Source organism: Rattus norvegicus, chromosome 12, assembly GCF_036323735.1.
Source record: "Rattus norvegicus strain BN/NHsdMcwi chromosome 12, GRCr8, whole genome shotgun sequence".
Taxonomy (NCBI): domain Eukaryota; kingdom Metazoa; phylum Chordata; class Mammalia; order Rodentia; family Muridae; genus Rattus; species Rattus norvegicus.
In genome coordinates this window covers 9,107,060-9,124,190 of record NC_086030.1, presented here as the reverse complement: position 1 = coordinate 9,124,190, position 17,131 = coordinate 9,107,060, and the positions used below count along the sequence as shown (strand labels likewise).

The window sequence follows — 17,131 nt, the reverse complement described above, 5'->3', positions numbered from 1 at the left end:
CTGACATTTTTAAAGTCTATTTTTAGGGTTGGGGATTTAACTCAGTCGTAGGGCACATGCCTAGCAAGCACTAGGCCCTGGGTTCGATCCTTAGCTCTGGGGAAGGAAAAAAAAAGACAAAATAAAAGTTGTAAAGTCGGGCTGGAAGGATGGCTTATTGGTTAAGAGCACTGACTGCTCTTCCAGAGGTTCTGAGTTCAAATCCCAGCAACGACATGGTGTCTCACAGCCATCTGGGGTGAGATCTGATGCCCTCTTCTGGTGTGTCTGAAGACAGCTACAGTGTACTTATATATAAGAAATACATTTTTTAAAAAAAGTTGTAAAGTCTATTTCTGTTTGTTGGTTTGGTTTGGTTTGGTTTGGGATGGGTTTTTTAAGGTTGCTTTGTTGTTTTGGTTTCTGTTGGTTTGTTACGCACATGGTCTCACTGTGTATCCCTGCTGTCCTGAAATCACAGGCTCCTGAGCTCCTGAGCTCCTGAGCTCCTGAGCTCCTGAGCGAGCTCCTGAGCTCCTGAGCTCCTGAGCTCCTGAGCGAGCTCCTGAGCTCCTGAGCTCCTGAGCGAGCTCCTGAGCTCCTGAGCTCCTGAGCGAGCTCCTGAGTGAGCTCCTGAGCGAGCTCCTGAGCGAGCTCCTGAGCTCCTGAGCTCCTGAGCTCCTGAGCGAGCTCCTGAGCTCCTGAGCTCCTGAGCGAGCTCCTGAGCGAGCTCCTGAGCGAGCTCCTGAGCGAGCTCCTGAGCGAGCTCCTGAGCTCCTGAGCTCCTGAGCTCCTGAGCTCCTGAGCTCCTGAGCTCATGAGCTCATGAGCTCCTGAGCTCCTGATTTTGATTGCCTGGCAAGAGCTCTACCACTGAGTTAAATCCCCAACCCCCAAAAGCCTACAGCACCCGGTATCCCAGGTGGTCTCCCATCCACGTACTAAGCATGCCCGACCCTGCTTAGCTTCCGAGATCAGACGAGGTCGGGCGCGTTCAGAGTGGTATGGCTGTAGGCTCTTCTGACATTTTTTTAAAGGAATATAAAACTATTCATTGACACAGCCAGAATACGGCAGATACATAGGTGAATGCGAGCGACAAACCAGTGAACTGAGCGCAGGACCCCAGTTGAAGAAATCAGAGAAAGGACTAAAAGAGCTTGAAGGGACTTGAGACCCCATATGAACAACACCACCAACCAACCAGAGCTTCCAGGGACTAAACCACAGCAGGACTTAATGGCCAACATCAGCTCTAACCATGATTCTACTTCCACATCAAACAGATTCCATGAATCATAACCTTTTAGTACAGATTTTAACTTCCTACAAAGGAATGGTTCAACCAGAGGAACCTTTACACAGAACAGCTGACTCGGACCTGCCTCTGTAGATCAGCTGGCCTCTTAAATCACAGCTCCACCTGCCTCTAGAGTTCTGGCATTAAAGGTGCACACCACCACACTAGGCCAACTCTTGTTGTTAAATCAAGCTACTACTTTGTTTAATTCCGTTTTCTGAAGGTGGAGTTGGTATGAAAATAAACTACTGTATTTATTTGATAATACATCAATTCTGATGGGCTTGCTTTTAAACTATCCAATACATTACAGACTCTGCTTAATCTGAAAGGTTATGGTTTCAGGAAAATGTTCAGGCTGATGGCCTCTCATCAACCTGTGTTTTCACGTTCAGCTCTTTTGAGTATTAAAAGCAAGCTAAAACAGACAGGTTATATAAGTGTTTTATGCATACACTGCATACAAACAAACGCACACACACACACACACACACACACACACACAAACCAGAATGGTCCTTCTGTGTCCCAGTTAAAAATAAGTTCTGACTTGGGTCATGACTGTAAAATCTCCCCAGTGTTTAAGAAAAGCTGTTCTTCAAGCCGAGGAAATACAACATGGTGTCAAGTACTCTACTGTTACAGGAAGCAACTACAGAGAGCTCTCACTCGCTCAAAGGAGTCAGTGCCTTTTGACGCAGAACGAAAACCAAAAATCTCCCAACTACTGCCAATGCTTTCAAAACTAGCATATCAGACGTGATTTTCATCAGGATGCTATTTGATCCACACTAGTAATTCAAAACCCAAGATCCAGATCATTCATATATATATATATATATATATAATATACATATATATAATATTGTGTATTTATATATGCAAACAATTATTGTACTTCATTTCCGTACAAGAATGCCAAATCAGCCACTCCTCATAGAAGGCGATGACAATCTGAGGCCACTTCATATTCGCCTCCTTTGCTTATCAGCAGCATCTCTCTTCTTTGATTTGCTCTCATCGGATTCACTATCAGATAAAGATTTCCTTTTTGGACAATCGTTTTCTTTACCAGCTTTTCGAGAATGAAGAAGTGCTTCAATTAATTCTGGACAATCTAAATTTTCTCCTGGTACCCAAGTATTATCGGCATCTGTAAACCCCTTCCACTTCACGAAATAGTTCACTACACAATGGTTCAGTACTTTTTCTACCACAAATTCTTCAGGCTCAGCCTCTTCAGCTCTTTTACTCTTTCCATTCTGTTTTTTTTTCCCATTTTTTGCAATGTAGTTTTATTGGAGGCCATTTTTAAAATTTAATCGGAGACTTGAAGCGCGCTCAGATGCTCAGGGCCGCGGATTCTGCAGAGTTTCCCGCCTGTGTGCTTCAGCTCAGCCACATCCTAGAGGAGGGGTTCCTCTGACATTTTTAAAGTCTATTTTTAGGGTTGGGGATTTAACTCAGTCGTAGGGCACATGCCTAGCAAGCACAAGGCCCTGGGTTCGATCCTTAGCTCTGGGGAAGGAAAAAAAAAGACAAAATAAAAGTTGTAAAGTCGGGCTGGAAGGATGGCTTATTGGTTAAGAGCACTGACTGCTCTTCCAGAGGTTCTGAGTTCAAATCCCAGCAACGACATGGTGTCTCACAGCCATCTGGGGTGAGATCTCATGCCCTCTTCTGGTGTGTCTGAAGACAGCTACAGTGTACTTATATATAAGAAATACATCTTTTTAAAAAAAGTGGTAAAGTCTATTTCTGTTTGTTGGTTTGGTTTGGTTTGGTTTGGGATGGGTTTTTTAAGGTTGCTTTGTTGTTTTGGTTTCTGTTGGTTTGTTACGCACATGGTCTCACTGTGTATCCCTGCTGTCCTGAAATCACAGGCTCCTGAGCTCCGGAGCTCCTGAGCTCCTGAGCTCCTGAACTCCTGAGCTCCTGAGCGAGCTCCTGAGCGAGCTCCTGAGCTCCTGAGCTCCTGAGCGAGCTCCTGAGCGAGCTCCTGAGCTCCTGAGCGAGCTCCTGAGCTCCTGAGCGAGCTCCTGAGCTCCTGAGCGAGCTCCTGAGCGAGCTCCTGAGCGAGCTCCTGAGCGAGCTCCTGAGCTCCTGAGCTCCTGAGCTCCTGAGCTCCTGAGCTCCTGAGCGAGCTCCTGAGCTCCTGAGCTCCTGAGCTCCTGAGCGAGGTCCTGAGCTCCTGAGCTCCTGAGCTCCTGAGCGAGCTCCTGAGCTCCTGAGCTCCTGAGCTCCTGAGCGAGCTCCTGAGCTCCTGAGCTCCTGAGCTCCTGAGCGAGCTCCTGAGCTCCTGAGCTCCTGAGCTCCTGAGCGAGCTCATGAGCTCCTGAGCTCCTGAGCTCCTGAGCGAGCTCCTGAGCTCCTGAGCGAGCTCCTGAGCTCCTGAGCTCCTGAGCTCCTGAGCTCCTGAGCTCCTGAGCTCCTGAGCTCCTGAGCTCCTGAGCTCCTGAGCGAGCTCCTGTGCTCCTGAGCTCCTGAGCTCCTGAGCTCCTGAGCGAGCTCCTGAGCTCCTGAGCTCCTGAGCTCCTGAGCTCCTGAGCTCCTGAGCGAGCTCCTCAGCTCCTGAGCTCCTGAGCTCCTGAGCGAGCTCCTGAGCTCCTGAGCTCCTGAGCTCCTGAGCTCCTGAGCTCCTGAGCGAGCTACTGAGCTCCTGAGCGAGCTCCTGAGCTCCTGAGCGAGCTCCTGAGCTCCTGAGCTCCTGAGCTCCTGAGCTCCTGAGCTCCTGAGCTCCTGAGCTCCTGAGCTCCTGAGCTCCTGAGCTCCTGAGCTCCTGAGCTCCTGAGCTCCTGAGCTCCTGAGCTCCTGATTTTGATTGCCTGGCAAGAGCTCTACCACTGAGTTAAATCCCCAACCCCCAAAAGCCTACAGCACCCGGTATCCCAGGTGGTCTCCCATCCACGTACTAAGCATGCCCGACCCTGCTTAGCTTCCGAGATCAGACGAGATCGGGCGCTTTCAGGGTGGTATGGCTGTAGGCTCTTCTGACATTTTTTTAAAGGAATATAAAACTATTCATTGACACAGCCAGAATACGGCAGATACATAGGTGAATGTGAGCAACAAACCAGTGAACTGAGCGCAGGACCCCAGTTGAAGAAATCAGAGAAAGGACTAAAAGAGCTTGAAGGGACTTGAGACCCCATATGAACAACACCACCAACCAACCAGAGCTTCCAGGGACTAAACCACAGCAGGACTTAATGGCCAACCTCAGCTCTAACCATGATTCTACTTCCACATCAAACAGATTCCATGAATCATAACCTTTTAGTACAGATTTTAACTTCCTACAAAGGAATGGTTCAACCAGAGGAACCTTTACACAGAACAGCTGACTCGGACCTGCCTCTGTAGATCAGCTGGCCTCTTAAATCACAGCTCCACCTGCCTCTAGAGTTCTGGCATTAAAGGTGCACACCACCACACTAGGCCAACTCTTGTTGTTAAATCAAGCTACTACTTTGTTTAATTCCGTTTTCTGAAGGTGGAGTTGGTATGAAAATAAACTACTGTATTTATTTGATAATACATCAATTCTGATGGGCTTGCTTTTAAACTATCCAATACATTACAGACTCTGCTTAATCTGAAAGGTTATGGTTTCAGGAAAATGTTCAGGCTGATGGCCTCTCATCAACCTGTGTTTTCACGTTCAGCTCTTTTGAGTATTAAAATCAAGCTAAAACAGACAGGTTATGTAAGTGTTTTATGCATACACTGCATACAAACAAACGCACACACACACACACACACACACACACACACACACACACACAAACCAGAATGGTCCTTCTGTGTCCCAGTTAAAAATAAGTTCTGACTTGGGTCATGACTGTAAAATCTCCCCAGTGTTTAAGAAAAGCTGTTCTTCAAGCCGAGGAAATACAACATGGTGTCAAGTACTCTACTGTTACAGGAAGCAACTACAGAGAGCTCTCACTCGCTCAAAGGAGTCAGTGCCTTTTGACGCAGAACGAAAACCAAAAATCTCCCAACTACTGCCAATGCTTTCAAAACTAGCATATCAGACGTGATTTTCATCAGGATGCTATTTGATCCACACTAGTAATTCAAAACCCAAGATCCAGATCATTCATATATATATATGTATATATATATATATATGTATATATATTATATACATATATACAATATTGTGTATTTATATATGCAAACAATTATTGTACTTCATTTCGGTACAAGAATGCCAAATCAGCCACTCCTCATAGAAGGCGATGACAATCTGAGGCCACTTCATATTCGCCTCCTTTGCTTATCAGCAGCATCTCTCTTCTTCGATTTGCTCTCATCGGATTCACTATCAGATAAAGATTTCCTTTTTGGACAATCGTTTTCTTTACCAGCTTTTCGAGAATGAAGAAGTGCTTCAATTAATTCTGGACAATCTAAATTTTCTCCTGGTACCCAAGTATTATCGGCATCTGTAAACCCCTTCCACTTCACGAAATAGTTCACTACACAATGGTTCAGTACTTTTTCTACCACAAATTCTTCAGGCTCAGCCTCTTCAGCTCTTTTACTCTTTCTATTCTGTTTTTTTTTTCCCATTTTTTGCAATGTAGTTTTATTGGAGGCCATTTTTAAAATTTAATCGGAGACTTGAAGCGCGCTTAGATGCTCAGGGCCGCGGATTCTGCAGAGTTTCCCGCCTGTGTGCTTCAGCTCAGCCACATCCTAGAGGAGGGGTTCCTCTGACATTTTTAAAGTCTATTTTTAGGGTTGGGGATTTAACTCAGTCGTAGGGCACATGCCTAGCAAGCACAAGGCCCTGGGTTCGATCCTTAGCTCTAGGGAAGGAAAAAAAAAGACAAAATAAAAGTTGTAAAGTCGGGCTGGAAGGATGGCTTATTGGTTAAGAGCACTGACTGCTCTTCCAGAGGTTCTGAGTTCAAATCCCAGCAACGACATGGTGTCTCACAGTCATCTGGGGTGAGATCTGATGCCCTCTTCTGGTGTGTCTGAAGACAGCTACAGTGTACTTATATATAAGAAATACATCTTTTTAAAAAAAGTTGTAAAGTCTATTTCTGTTTGTTGGTTTGGTTTGGTTTGGTTTGGGATGGGTTTTTTAAGGTTGCTTTGTTGTTTTGGTTTCTGTTGGTTTGTTACGCACATGGTCTCACTGTGTATCCCTGCTGTCCTGAAATCACTGGCTCCTGAGCTCCTGAGCTCCTGAGCTCCTGAGCTCCTGAGCTCCTGAGCTCCTGAGCTCCTGAGCTCCTGAGCTCCTGAGCTCCTGAGCTCCTGAGCTCCTGATTTTGATTGCCTGGCAAGAGCTCTACCACTGAGTTAAATCCCCAACCCCCAAAAGCCTACAGCACCCGGTATCCCAGGTGGTCCCCATCCACGTACTAAGCATGCCCGACCCTGCTTAGCTTCCGAGATCAGACGAGATCTGGCGCGTTCAGGGTGGTATGGCTGTAGGCTCTTCTGACATTTTTTTAAAGGAATATAAAACTATTCATTGACACAGCCAGAATACGGCAGATACATAGGTGAATGCGAGCAACAAACCAGTGAACTGAGCGCTGGACCCCAGTTGAAGAAATCAGAGAAAGGACTAAAAGAGCTTGAAGGGGCTTGAGACCCCATATGAACACACCACCAACCAACCAGAGCTTCCAGGGACTAAACCACAGCAGGACTTAATGGCCAACCTCAGCTCTAACCATGATTCTACTCCCACATCAAACAGATTCCATGAATCATAACCTTTTAGTACAGATTTTAACTTCCTACAAAGGAATGGTTCAACCAGAGGAACCTTTACACAGAACAGCTGACTCGGACCTGCCTCTGTAGATCAGCTGGCCTCTTAAATCACAGCTCCACCTGCCTCTAGAGTTCTGGCATTAAAGGTGCACACCACCACACTAGGCCAACTCTTGTTGTTAAATCAAGCTACTACTTTGTTTAATTCCGTTTTCTGAAGGTGGAGTTGGTATGAAAATAAACTACTGTATTTATTTGATAATACATCAATTCTGATGGGCTTGCTTTTAAACTATCCAATACATTACAGACCCTGATAATCCAAAAGGTTATGGTTTCAGGAAAATGTTCAGGCTGATGGCCTCTCATCAACCTGTGTTTTCACGTTCAGCTCTTTTGAGTATTAAAAGCAAGCTAAAACAGACAGGTTATGTAAGTGTTTTATGCATACACTGCATACAAACAAACGCACACACACACACACACACACACACACACACACACACACACACAAACCAGAATGGTCCTTCTGTGTCCCAGTTAAAAATAAGTTCTGACTTGGGTCATGACTGTAAAATCTCCCCAGTGTTTAAGAAAAGCTGTTCTTCAAGCCGAGGAAATACAACATGGTGTCAAGTACTCTACTGTTACAGGAAGCAACTACAGAGAGCTCTCACTCGCTCAAAGGAGTCAGTGCCTTTTGACGCAGAACGAAAACCAAAAATCTCCCAACTACTGCCAATGCTTTCAAAACTAGCATATCAGACGTGATTTTCATCAGGATGCTATTTGATCCACACTAGTAATTCAAAACCCAAGATCCAGATCATTCATATATATATATATATATATATATATACATATATATATATGTATATAGATATTATATACATATATATAATATTGTGTATTTATATATGCAAACAATTATTGTACTTCATTTCGTTACAAGAATGCCAAATCAGCCACTCCTCATAGAAGGCGATGACAATCTGAGGCCACTTCATATTCGCCTCCTTTGCTTATCAGCAGCATCTCTCTTCTTCGATTTGCTCTCATCGGATTCACTATCAGATAAAGATTTCCTTTTTGGACAATCGTTTTCTTTACCAGCTTTTCGAGAATGAAGAAGTGCTTCAATTAATTCTGGACAATCTAAATTTTCTCCTGGTACCCAAGTATTATCGGCATCTGTAAACCCCTTCCACTTCACGAAATAGTTCACTACACAATGGTTCAGTACTTTTTCTACCACAAATTCTTCAGGCTCAGCCTCTTCAGCTCTTTTACTCTTTCCATTCTGTTTTTTTTTCCCATTTTTTGCAATGTAGTTTTATTGGAGGCCATTTTTAAAATTTAATCGGAGACTTGAAGCGCGCTCAGATGCTCAGGGCCGCGGATTCTGCAGAGTTTCCCGCCTGTGTGCTTCAGCTCAGCCACATCCTAGAGGAGGGGTTCCTCTGACATTTTTAAAGTCTATTTTTAGGGTTGGGGATTTAACTCAGTCGTAGGGCACATGCCTAGCAAGCACAAGGCCCTGGGTTCGATCCTTAGCTCTGGGGAAGGAAAAAAAAAGACAAAATAAAAGTTGTAAAGTCGGGCTGGAAGGATGGCTTATTGGTTAAGAGCACTGACTGCTCTTCCAGAGGTTCTGAGTTCAAATCCCAGCAACGACATGGTGTCTCACAGCCATCTGGGGTGAGATCTCATGCCCTCTTCTGGTGTGTCTGAAGACAGCTACAGTGTACTTATATATAAGAAATACATCTTTTTAAAAAAAGTTGTAAAGTCTATTTCTGTTTGTTGGTTTGGTTTGGTTTGGTTTGGGATGGGTTTTTTAAGGTTGCTTTGTTGTTTTGGTTTCTGTTGGTTTGTTACGCACATGGTCTCACTGTGTATCCCTGCTGTCCTGAAATCACAGGCTCCTGAGCTCCTGAGCTCCTGAGCTCCTGAGCTCCTGAGCTCCTGAGCTCCTGAGCTCCTGAGCGAGCTCCTGAGCTCCTGAGCTCCTGAGCTCCTGAGCGAGCTCCTGAGCTCCTGAGCTCCTGAGCGAGCTCCTGAGCTCCTGAGCTCCTGAGCGAGCTCCTGAGTGAGCTCCTGAGCGAGCTCTTGAGCGAGCTCCTGAGCTCCTGAGCTCCTGAGCTCCTGAGCGAGCTCCTGAGCTCCTGAGCTCCTGAGCGAGCTCCTGAGCGAGCTCCTGAGCGAGCTCCTGAGTGAGCTCCTGAGCGAGCTCCTGAGCGAGCTCCTGAGCTCCTGAGCTCCTGAGCTCCTGAGCTCATGAGCTCCTGAGCTCCTGATTTTGATTGCCTGGCAAGAGCTCTACCACTGAGTTAAATCCCCAACCCCCAAAAGCCTACAGCACCCGGTATCCCAGGTGGTCTCCCATCCACATACTAAGCATGCCCGACCCTGCTTAGCTTCCGAGATCAGACGAGGTCGGGCGCGTTCAGAGTGGTATGGCTGTAGGCTCTTCTGACATTTTTTTAAAGGAATATAAAACTATTCATTGACACAGCCAGAATACGGCAGATACATAGGTGAATGCGAGCAACAAACCAGTGAACTGAGCGCAGGACCCCAGTTGAAGAAATCAGAGAAAGGACTAAAAGAGCTTGAAGGGACTTGAGACCCCATATGAACAACACCACCAACCAACCAGAGCTTCCAGGGACTAAACCACAGCAGGACTTAATGGCCAACATCAGCTCTAACCATGATTCTACTTCCACATCAAACAGATTCCATGAATCATAACCTTTTAGTACAGATTTTAACTTCCTACAAAGGAATGGTTCAACCAGAGGAACCTTTACACAGAACAGCTGACTCGGACCTGCCTCTGTAGATCAGCTGGCCTCTTAAATCACAGCTCCACCTGCCTCTAGAGTTCTGGCATTAAAGGTGCACACCACCACACTAGGCCAACTCTTGTTGTTAAATCAAGCTACTACTTTGTTTAATTCCGTTTTCTGAAGGTGGAGTTGGTATGAAAATAAACTACTGTATTTATTTGATAATACATCAATTCTGATGGGCTTGCTTTTAAACTATCCAATACATTACAGACTCTGCTTAATCTGAAAGGTTATGGTTTCAGGAAAATGTTCAGGCTGATGGCCTCTCATCAACCTGTGTTTTCACGTTCAGCTCTTTTGAGTATTAAAAGCAAGCTAAAACAGACAGGTTATATAAGTGTTTTATGCATACACTGCATACAAACAAACGCACACACACACACACACACACACACACACACACAAACCAGAATGGTCCTTCTGTGTCCCAGTTAAAAATAAGTTCTGACTTGGGTCATGACTGTAAAATCTCCCCAGTGTTTAAGAAAAGCTGTTCTTCAAGCCGAGGAAATACAACATGGTGTCAAGTACTCTACTGTTACAGGAAGCAACTACAGAGAGCTCTCACTCGCTCAAAGGAGTCAGTGCCTTTTGACGCAGAACGAAAACCAAAAATCTCCCAACTACTGCCAATGCTTTCAAAACTAGCATATCAGACGTGATTTTCATCAGGATGCTATTTGATCCACACTAGTAATTCAAAACCCAAGATCCAGATCATTCATATATATATATATATATATAATATACATATATATAATATTGTGTATTTATATATGCAAACAATTATTGTACTTCATTTCGGTACAAGAATGCCAAATCAGCCACTCCTCATAGAAGGCGATGACAATCTGAGGCCACTTCATATTCGCCTCCTTTGCTTATCAGCAGCATCTCTCTTCTTTGATTTGCTCTCATCGGATTCACTATCAGATAAAGATTTCCTTTTTGGACAATCGTTTTCTTTACCAGCTTTTCGAGAATGAAGAAGTGCTTCAATTAATTCTGGACAATCTAAATTTTCTCCTGGTACCCAAGTATTATCGGCATCTGTAAACCCCTTCCACTTCACGAAATAGTTCACTACACAATGGTTCAGTACTTTTTCTACCACAAATTCTTCAGGCTCAGCCTCTTCAGCTCTTTTACTCTTTCCATTCTGTTTTTTTTTCCCATTTTTTGCAATGTAGTTTTATTGGAGGCCATTTTTAAAATTTAATCGGAGACTTGAAGCGCGCTCAGATGCTCAGGGCCGCGGATTCTGCAGAGTTTCCCGCCTGTGTGCTTCAGCTCAGCCACATCCTAGAGGAGGGGTTCCTCTGACATTTTTAAAGTCTATTTTTAGGGTTGGGGATTTAACTCAGTCGTAGGGCACATGCCTAGCAAGCACAAGGCCCTGGGTTCGATCCTTAGCTCTGGGGAAGGAAAAAAAAAGACAAAATAAAAGTTGTAAAGTCGGGCTGGAAGGATGGCTTATTGGTTAAGAGCACTGACTGCTCTTCCAGAGGTTCTGAGTTCAAATCCCAGCAACGACATGGTGTCTCACAGCCATCTGGGGTGAGATCTCATGCCCTCTTCTGGTGTGTCTGAAGACAGCTACAGTGTACTTATATATAAGAAATACATCTTTTTAAAAAAAGTTGTAAAGTCTATTTCTGTTTGTTGGTTTGGTTTGGTTTGGTTTGGGATGGGTTTTTTAAGGTTGCTTTGTTGTTTTGGTTTCTGTTGGTTTGTTACGCACATGGTCTCACTGTGTATCCCTGCTGTCCTGAAATCACAGGCTCCTGAGCTCCGGAGCTCCTGAGCTCCTGAGCTCCTGAACTCCTGAGCTCCTGAGCGAGCTCCTGAGCGAGCTCCTGAGCTCCTGAGCGAGCTCCTGAGCTCCTGAGCGAGCTCCTGAGCTCCTGAGCTCCTGAGCTCCTGAGCGAGCTCCTGAGCGAGCTCCTGAGCTCCTGAGCTCCTGAGCTCCTGAGCTCCTGAGCTCCTGAGCGAGCTCCTGAGCTCCTGAGCTCCTGAGCTCCTGAGCGAGGTCCTGAGCTCCTGAGCTCCTGAGCTCCTGAGCGAGCTCCTGAGCTCCTGAGCTCCTGAGCGAGCTCCTGAGCTCCTGAGCTCCTGAGCTCCTGAGCGAGCTCCTGAGCTCCTGAGCTCCTGAGCTCCTGAGCGAGCTCCTGAGCTCCTGAGCTCCTGAGCTCCTGAGCGAGCTCCTGAGCTCCTGAGCTCCTGAGCTCCTGAGCGAGCTCCTGAGCTCCTGAGCTCCTGAGCTCCTGAGCTCCTGAGCTCCTGAGCTCCTGAGCGAGCTCCTGTGCTCCTGAGCTCCTGAGCTCCTGAGCTCCTGAGCGAGCTCCTGAGCTCCTGAGCTCCTGAGCTCCTGAGCTCCTGAGCTCCTGAGCTCCTGAGCTCCTGAGCTCCTGAGCTCCTGAGCGAGCTCCTGAGCTCCTGAGCGAGCTCCTGAGCTCCTGAGCTCCTGAGCTCCTGAGCTCCTGAGCTCCTGAGCTCCTGAGCTCCTGAGCTCCTGAGCTCCTGAGCTCCTGATTTTGATTGCCTGGCAAGAGCTCTTCCACTGAGTTAAATCCCCAACCCCCAAAAGCCTACAGCACCCGGTATCCCAGGTGGTCTCCCATCCACGTACTAAGCATGCCCGACCCTGCTTAGCTTCCGAGATCAGACGAGATCGGGCGCTTTCAGGGTGGTATGGCTGTAGGCTCTTCTGACATTTTTTTAAAGGAATATAAAACTATTCATTGACACAGCCAGAATACGGCAGATACATAGGTGAATGTGAGCAACAAACCAGTGAACTGAGCGCAGGACCCCAGTTGAAGAAATCAGAGAAAGGACTAAAAGAGCTTGAAGGGACTTGAGACCCCATATGAACAACACCACCAACCAACCAGAGCTTCCAGGGACTAAACCACAGCAGGACTTAATGGCCAACATCAGCTCTAACCATGATTCTACTTCCACATCAAACAGATTCCATGAATCATAACCTTTTAGTACAGATTTTAACTTCCTACAAAGGAATGGTTCAACCAGAGGAACCTTTACACAGAACAGCTGACTCGGACCTGCCTCTGTAGATCAGCTGGCCTCTTAAATCACAGCTCCACCTGCCTCTAGAGTTCTGGCATTAAAGGTGCACACCACCACACTAGGCCAACTCTTGTTGTTAAATCAAGCTACTACTTTGTTTAATTCCGTTTTCTGAAGGTGGAGTTGGTATGAAAATAAACTACTGTATTTATTTGATAATACATCAATTCTGATGGGCTTGCTTTTAAACTATCCAATACATTACAGACTCTGCTTAATCTGAAAGGTTATGGTTTCAGGAAAATGTTCAGGCTGATGGCCTCTCATCAACCTGTGTTTTCACGTTCAGCTCTTTTGAGTATTAAAATCAAGCTAAAACAGACAGGTTATGTAAGTGTTTTATGCATACACTGCATACAAACAAACGCACACACACACACACACACACACACACACACACACACACACAAACCAGAATGGTCCTTCTGTGTCCCAGTTAAAAATAAGTTCTGACTTGGGTCATGACTGTAAAATCTCCCCAGTGTTTAAGAAAAGCTGTTCTTCAAGCCGAGGAAATACAACATGGTGTCAAGTACTCTACTGTTACAGGAAGCAACTACAGAGAGCTCTCACTCGCTCAAAGGAGTCAGTGCCTTTTGACGCAGAACGAAAACCAAAAATCTCCCAACTACTGCCAATGCTTTCAAAACTAGCATATCAGACGTGATTTTCATCAGGATGCTATTTGATCCACACTAGTAATTCAAAACCCAAGATCCAGATCATTCATATATATATATGTATATATATATATATATATGTATATATATTATATACATATATACAATATTGTGTATTTATATATGCAAACAATTATTGTACTTCATTTCGGTACAAGAATGCCAAATCAGCCACTCCTCATAGAAGGCGATGACAATCTGAGGCCACTTCATATTCGCCTCCTTTGCTTATCAGCAGCATCTCTCTTCTTCGATTTGCTCTCATCGGATTCACTATCAGATAAAGATTTCTTTTTTGGACAATCGTTTTCTTTACCAGCTTTTCGAGAATGAAGAAGTGCTTCAATTAATTCTGGACAATCTAAATTTTCTCCTGGTACCCAAGTATTATCGGCATCTGTAAACCCCTTCCACTTCACGAAATAGTTCACTACACAATGGTTCAGTACTTTTTCTACCACAAATTCTTCAGGCTCAGCCTCTTCAGCTCTTTTACTCTTTCTATTCTGTTTTTTTTTTCCCATTTTTTGCAATGTAGTTTTATTGGAGGCCATTTTTAAAATTTAATCGGAGACTTGAAGCGCGCTTAGATGCTCAGGGCCGCGGATTCTGCAGAGTTTCCCGCCTGTGTGCTTCAGCTCAGCCACATCCTAGAGGAGGGGTTCCTCTGACATTTTTAAAGTCTATTTTTAGGGTTGGGGATTTAACTCAGTCGTAGGGCACATGCCTAGCAAGCACAAGGCCCTGGGTTCGATCCTTAGCTCTAGGGAAGGAAAAAAAAAGACAAAATAAAAGTTGTAAAGTCGGGCTGGAAGGATGGCTTATTGGTTAAGAGCACTGACTGCTCTTCCAGAGGTTCTGAGTTCAAATCCCAGCAACGACATGGTGTCTCACAGTCATCTGGGGTGAGATCTGATGCCCTCTTCTGGTGTGTCTGAAGACAGCTACAGTGTACTTATATATAAGAAATACATCTTTTTAAAAAAAGTTGTAAAGTCTATTTCTGTTTGTTGGTTTGGTTTGGTTTGGTTTGGGATGGGTTTTTTAAGGTTGCTTTGTTGTTTTGGTTTCTGTTGGTTTGTTACGCACATGGTCTCACTGTGTATCCCTGCTGTCCTGAAATCACTGGCTCCTGAGCTCCTGAGCTCCTGAGCTCCTGAGCTCCTGAGCTCCTGAGCTCCTGAGCTCCTGAGCTCCTGAGCTCCTGAGCTCCTGAGCTCCTGAGCTCCTGATTTTGATTGCCTGGCAAGAGCTCTACCACTGAGTTAAATCCCCAACCCCCAAAAGCCTACAGCACCCGGTATCCCAGGTGGTCCCCATCCACGTACTAAGCATGCCCGACCCTGCTTAGCTTCCGAGATCAGACGAGATCTGGCGCGTTCAGGGTGGTATGGCTGTAGGCTCTTCTGACATTTTTTTAAAGGAATATAAAACTATTCATTGACACAGCCAGAATACGGCAGATACATAGGTGAATGCGAGCAACAAACCAGTGAACTGAGCGCTGGACCCCAGTTGAAGAAATCAGAGAAAGGACTAAAAGAGCTTGAAGGGGCTTGAGACCCCATATGAACACACCACCAACCAACCAGAGCTTCCAGGGACTAAACCACAGCAGGACTTAATGGCCAACCTCAGCTCTAACCATGATTCTACTCCCACATCAAACAGATTCCATGAATCATAACCTTTTAGTACAGATTTTAACTTCCTACAAAGGAATGGTTCAACCAGAGGAACCTTTACACAGAACAGCTGACTCGGACCTGCCTCTGTAGATCAGCTGGCCTCTTAAATCACAGCTCCACCTGCCTCTAGAGTTCTGGCATTAAAGGTGCACACCACCACACTAGGCCAACTCTTGTTGTTAAATCAAGCTACTACTTTGTTTAATTCCGTTTTCTGAAGGTGGAGTTGGTATGAAAATAAACTACTGTATTTATTTGATAATACATCAATTCTGATGGGCTTGCTTTTAAACTATCCAATACATTACAGACCCTGATAATCCAAAAGGTTATGGTTTCAGGAAAATGTTCAGGCTGATGGCCTCTCATCAACCTGTGTTTTCACGTTCAGCTCTTTTGAGTATTAAAAGCAAGCTAAAACAGACAGGTTATGTAAGTGTTTTATGCATACACTGCATACAAACAAACGCACACACACACACACACACACACACACACACACACACACAAACCAGAATGGTCCTTCTGTGTCCCAGTTAAAAATAAGTTCTGACTTGGGTCATGACTGTAAAATCTCCCCAGTGTTTAAGAAAAGCTGTTCTTCAAGCCGAGGAAATACAACATGGTGTCAAGTACTCTACTGTTACAGGAAGCAACTACAGAGAGCTCTCACTCGCTCAAAGGAGTCAGTGCCTTTTGACGCAGAACGAAAACCAAAAATCTCCCAACTACTGCCAATGCTTTCAAAACTAGCATATCAGACGTGATTTTCATCAGGATGCTATTTGATCCACACTAGTAATTCAAAACCCAAGATCCAGATCATTCATATATATATATATATATATATATATATATGTATATATATATTATATACATATATATAATATTGTGTATTTATATATGCAAACAATTATTGTACTTCATTTCGTTACAAGAATGCCAAATCAGCCACTCCTCATAGAAGGCGATGACAATCTGAGGCCACTTCATATTCGCCTCCTTTGCTTATCAGCAGCATCTCTCTTCTTCGATTTGCTCTCATCGGATTCACTATCAGATAAAGATTTCCTTTTTGGACAATCGTTTTCTTTACCAGCTTTTCGAGAATGAAGAAGTGCTTCAATTAATTCTGGACAATCTAAATTTTCTCCTGGTACCCAAGTATTATCGGCATCTGTAAACCCCTTCCACTTCACGAAATAGTTCACTACACAATGGTTCAGTACTTTTTCTACCACAAATTCTTCAGGCTCAGCCTCTTCAGCTCTTTTACTCTTTCCATTCTGTTTTTTTTTCCCATTTTTTGCAATGTAGTTTTATTGGAGGCCATTTTTAAAATTTAATCGGAGACTTGAAGCGCGCTCAGATGCTCAGGGCCGCGGATTCTGCAGAGTTTCCCGCCTGTGTGCTTCAGCTCAGCCACATCCTAGAGGAGGGGTTCCTCTGACATTTTTTTTTTTTTGGTTCTTTTTTTTCGGAGCTGGGGACCGAACCCTCCTCTGACATTTTTAAAGTCTATTTTTAGGGTTGGGTATTTAACTCAGTCGTAGGGCACATGCCTAGCAAGCACAAGGCCCTGGGTTCGATCCTTAGCTCTGGGGAAGGAAAAAAAAAGACAGAATAAAAGTTGTAAAGTCGGGCTGGAAGGATGGCTTAGTGGTTAAGAGCACTGACTGCTCTTCCAGAGGTTCTGAGTTCAAATCCCAGCAACGACATGGTGTCTCACAGCCATCTGTAGTGAGATCTGATGCCCTCTTCTGGTGTGTCTGAAGACAGCTACAGTGTACTTAT

The 17,131-nt window shown here is 44.8% G+C and overlaps 2 non-coding genes and 4 pseudogenes across 2 annotated transcripts; all 6 read right to left on the bottom strand.

The window, feature by feature from the left end:
- Nucleotides 1-877: 877 nt before the first annotated feature.
- On the bottom strand, nucleotides 878-995 carry LOC120096048 (5S ribosomal RNA; annotated as a pseudogene).
- Nucleotides 996-4,147: 3,152 nt separating this feature from the next.
- LOC120096149 (5S ribosomal RNA) lies at nucleotides 4,148-4,265 on the bottom strand. Its single transcript, XR_005492175.1, has one exon. It is a non-coding gene; the product is annotated as a 5S ribosomal RNA (ribosomal RNA).
- A 2,353-nt stretch (nucleotides 4,266-6,618) lies between these two features.
- Nucleotides 6,619-6,735, bottom strand: LOC120096071 (5S ribosomal RNA; annotated as a pseudogene).
- A 2,636-nt stretch (nucleotides 6,736-9,371) lies between these two features.
- Nucleotides 9,372-9,489, bottom strand: LOC134481411 (5S ribosomal RNA; annotated as a pseudogene).
- A 2,972-nt stretch (nucleotides 9,490-12,461) lies between these two features.
- Nucleotides 12,462-12,579, bottom strand: LOC134481433 (5S ribosomal RNA). Its single transcript, XR_010056870.1, has one exon. It is a non-coding gene; the product is annotated as a 5S ribosomal RNA (ribosomal RNA).
- Nucleotides 12,580-14,934: 2,355 nt separating this feature from the next.
- Nucleotides 14,935-15,051, bottom strand: LOC134481414 (5S ribosomal RNA; annotated as a pseudogene).
- Between the last annotated feature and the right edge of the window lie 2,080 nt (nucleotides 15,052-17,131).